The sequence below is a fragment of the Hibiscus syriacus genome, unplaced genomic scaffold (genome assembly GCF_006381635.1).
Source record: "Hibiscus syriacus cultivar Baekdansim isolate YM2019G1 unplaced genomic scaffold, ASM638163v2 tig00110610_pilon, whole genome shotgun sequence".
Taxonomy (NCBI): domain Eukaryota; kingdom Viridiplantae; phylum Streptophyta; class Magnoliopsida; order Malvales; family Malvaceae; genus Hibiscus; species Hibiscus syriacus.
This window is the reverse complement of record NW_024062800.1, coordinates 5,431,659-5,436,038: the sequence shown is the minus strand read 5'-3', so window position 1 is coordinate 5,436,038 and position 4,380 is coordinate 5,431,659. Positions and strand designations below refer to the sequence as shown.

At 38.4% G+C, this 4,380-nt stretch overlaps 1 long non-coding RNA gene across 1 annotated transcript; it reads right to left on the bottom strand.

Moving 5' to 3' along the window:
• Positions 1-1,809: 1,809 nt before the first annotated feature.
• On the bottom strand, positions 1,810-2,479 carry LOC120135636. Its single transcript, XR_005517275.1, has 3 exons — positions 2,256-2,479; positions 2,053-2,157; positions 1,810-1,949 (listed from the first exon to the last, which is right to left on the bottom strand). It is a non-coding gene; the product is annotated as an uncharacterized LOC120135636 (long non-coding RNA).
• Between the last annotated feature and the right edge of the window lie 1,901 nt (positions 2,480-4,380).

The window sequence follows — 4,380 nt, the reverse complement described above, 5'->3', positions numbered from 1 at the left end:
AGCACAAAGTGCATTTGTTTCGGGGCGTCAGATTACTGATAATATAATTTTGGCATATGAGTTTCTCCACACATTTGTTAATAAGCGATATGGGCGAATGGGTTATTTTGCACTTAAGTTGGATATGAGTAAGGCAAATGATCGAGTGGAATGGTCGTATTTGTGGGAAATTATGGCTAGAATAGGGTTTGCTCAATATTGGATTGCATTAGTCAAACGTTGTGTTTGTTCGGTCTCCTATGCAGTTGTGAAAAATGTAGTGTGGAAGAGGTGTTCAGTTCAGAGCGAGGTCTTTGTCAAGGTGACCCCGTTAGCCCTTCCTTATTTTTGTTATGCAATGGAGGGTTATCCTCGCTTATGCAACAAGCCGAGAGTTCGAGACGTTTAAAAGGTGTAAAAGTTAACTAGTATGCACATACGGTTACACACCTTCTCTTTGCAGATGATTGCCTTCTTTTTGGAGAGGCGAATGCAAGGGTGGCAAGTGTAATTAAGGATATGCTCCGGATTTATGGCTAATGTTCTGGGTAGGTAATAAATTTTGATAAGTCCGGTATTTTTTAGCTCGAATGTGATTGAGAATCATAGAGCTGACATTCGCCGAATTTTGGAAGTTGGAAGTATGACTAATCCGGAGAAATATTTGGGTTTTCCAACGATAGTAAGTCAAAATAGGAAGGGGGCATTTGTCCAGTATAAAGAAAGATTTTTAACGAGGATTAATTCTTGGAGCTCAAGGTTTCTCTCTCAAGGAGGAAAGGAAGTATTTATTAAATCAGTTCTCTAGGCACTTCCTTTATTCGTAGTGAATTGTTTTCTTTTGCCCAAAAGCTTATGTTCAGAATTAGAAGGGATTATGGCCAGGTTTTGGTGGCATAAATCAGAGAAAAAGCGTGATATTCATTGGTGTTCTTGGAAGGATTTGTGCGAGTTAAAGAAGAATGGTGGAATGAGATTCCAAGACTTAGCAACATGGCTTTATTAGCTAGCTGGATCATTCGAGCTAAATATTACCCTCGACTACCATTTTGAATTCGAGGCTTGGATCTCAGCTGTTGTACATTTGATGTAGTATTTGGAGTGCCCGTGGACTATTGGAGAAGGGGCTCCGATGGAGAGTGGGAACGAGAACCTCCATCTCCGCTTAGAACGACTTTTGGTTGCCGATATATCCTCCAGCTAAGATTGCTTCACCACAACGGAATTTAGTGTAGTGGGTCTCTGATCTTTTGCTTGATGGTAAGAATGAGTGGAATGAGAATCTCCTGCGAGGAATTTTCAATGACAAGGAGGTCGATCAGATTCTTGATATCCCTCTCCCTTTGATTAGGATGACTGATAGTCTACTTTGGAGTGGAGAAAGGTCGGGCCAATATACTGTTAGGAGTGGGCATAGACTTTTGTTGAGCAACGATATGGATTCATCTAAAACTTTAACAATGTATAACAGGCTGTGGGAGAGTTCTTGTCAACGTAAAATCAAAATTCAAGGGTGGAAATTCATTCGTAATCTAGTGCCAAGGATGAATAACCTTTTTCAGAAACGGGTTACTTCTAAGCCGTATTGCCTAAGGTGCCCTAACTCAGTGGAGTCGGTTGAACATGAGGTGCACGAGTGCCCACTAGCGGGGGCTGTAGGGCAAACCTTAGGGATTCATTGCCCCCCAAGGTTTCCAGTGGGTCATTAAATAGTGGATGAGTTGGATTTTTTTTTATCATTATAGAGTTAACAGACGGTGAAATTTTAACTACTATTTGGGCGATATGGTTCGCTCAGAATAAATTTTACCATGAGGGAAAGGTCTTGTTACAGTGGGAAATTGCTGCCTGTATTCTTGCCTATTGCAAAGAGTTCGCGTTCGTGCAAGTTTGTTCCAAGCTCATCTCACCCCCTCTTCAGGTTCGATGACGTCCTCCAGCTGCTCCTTGGGTCAAAACAAATTTTGATGCTAGTTTCTCACATGGAACCAAAGAAGCGCGGTCAGGCGTTATGATCAGGGATAATTTGGGCTTTATCTTAGGAGCGTCTAGGAGAAAAATTACAAGGATTACCTCAGCTTTTGCTGTCGAAGCCATTGCTGCTATCCATGCGATCCAACTTTCCATAGATCTAGGTTTTACAGTGGTTGCCTTTGAAGGAGACTCAAGATCCATTATCTATAAATTATCGAAAAATGAGCTTAATCTATTGGAGGTGCGCACCGTGATCTGGGAGGGGAAGCATCTGGCATCTATATGGTAATGAAGCTGCTCACCTACTTGCGGCGGACTCCTTTGTTGGCGTCGAAGATAGATATTGGGTTGAAGAAGCCCCCGACGAGTGATAGCGCAAGCTGTGAAAGATAAACGGTGGATTGAACCTCCTTAGATGCACCGGAGGTCAATACTTTGATTGTAGAGGCTTGATTTTATTTTGATTTTTTATTCTCCCAGGTGGCTCGATCATTGATTCATATTTCCAGGGAGAAGAAAGGCCGGTTAGAAATAATTTTTGTTTTTGGGTTTTCTATTTCTATTTACTTTGCCACTTTGTTTTGTAGGGTGTTCGCGGTCGGTTTGGATCGGTTTTTGGCTAAAAATTCATCCGATCTTAAAGTATAATTTTTTGCGGTTTGGATCGGTTTGGATGTTTCTAAAAAAAATCGATTCGATCCGATCCGATTAAATGCGGTGTGATTCGGTTTGGATTTGTGCGGTTTTTGAATTCTAATTTTTCAAAATTCTGTTATTGCCCATGATGACATAAAAACATCAATCACAAAGGAGGATAATATTTAGTTAAGAATAATCTTATAAACAAAGGGTTATTTGCATGGTAAGAACAGATTAAGAAGGTATCGAAAAATAAAAAAAAATTAGTTAAAAAATGTATTGCCAAAAACAAATTGATTTCTAGTATCAATACAGTTTCCAAAAGCAAGGCAGTGGTGGTCAAAACCCTATACGTATGTCTGGCAGCTCTTACAGTATCTTACTCTCATTTGCAAAAGAGAACTCTTGAAGACATGGTGAGCTCAATTAAAAACAAAATTTTTAATGAGGTTGATAGGAAACTTTCAGTCTTAAATTCACTGGTAGCATTTAATAGAAGGAAAAATTGCACATTTCAAATGAACTTTACTTGGTAAATACATTTTGAAACTTCAAGAAATTAGACGCCTAATCAGTTACTTCAAGCATTTTCCAACAATGTGCATGTTAATATTATTCTATTTTTACACTTGCATCACATTGAACAACAAAAAATGAAACCAGACAACCTCTGTGTGTTCTAACACCAAGAACAGAATTTCCATCAAGTTTATCCATACAGAACGACTCTTGTACTGTTTTGGGTGAAGAATTCCCTATTGGATTTTGTCTGTTCCATAACTTGCTCTTAACGTTATTGTACTGTTTTCTTCTCAATCCCATCAACTACATTAAAATCAAATATAGTCATTGATATGCTTATCAGCTTTCCTTATGAACCATTACCTTCCTGCTTAGTCCCCACTGAATGAGTGACTCGAATTTTCATCGAGCAACTTTCAATCAGATTTCGAAAATTAGTAAATACCAGGTGCAATTGATAAAACAATTCAAAATACCAGATCCATTAACAGGCACTTGCATGCAATCTAAAACCACATCCTTAAACTCAAATTTCGACAAGTATGAAAAGACAATTAGAAAGCAGAACAAGTGGGGAAATTCCAGTATGAAAATATGAAAAGAACTGTACTTGGCTCACCTTTTGCTGAAACAACGATCAATCAGAAGAGCATTTTCTTGAGTTTTCCCGGAAAACAAACAAGAAAATTACTCAGCCCAAACTGCAATCGAAAAATAAAGTGGTTAGCAATTAACTGCATTAAGCAAAACAGAAGGAAAACAAAGTGCAATGCTGAAAGAAAACAAAGTACAATGCTGAAAGAAAACCAAAGAAGGAAAATCTATTGTCGCAAATCAGCCACTTGACTTTCTGTTCAAAGGGTCAAAGGATAGAGGAAAGGGAATAGGATGAGAAGAGGCGGAGACGTGAAGAAAATTGGGAAAATAGGTTAGGGTTTCAGTTTTTACACAAAACTTGAAACGGTGTCGCATGGAGATAGCTAACACTATTGGTTCGGTTCGGTTTGGATCGGTTTTAGATTTTCAAACCGAAACCGAACCGAACCTATCGGTTTTCTAAAAAAAAACAAACACACTAAATCAGTTTCGGTTTTTTTCGATTATCGATTATTTTTTTGGGTCGGATTGGATTTGAACACCCTTATTGTTTTGTCTTTGCCGATTTGTTTTCGTTAGTAGAATACGGAAAGTTTTACCATCCGACAACTTTAATATGCCACTAACTAACAAAAGTCGTTATTGATTTTATTATTTTTTTAATATTTT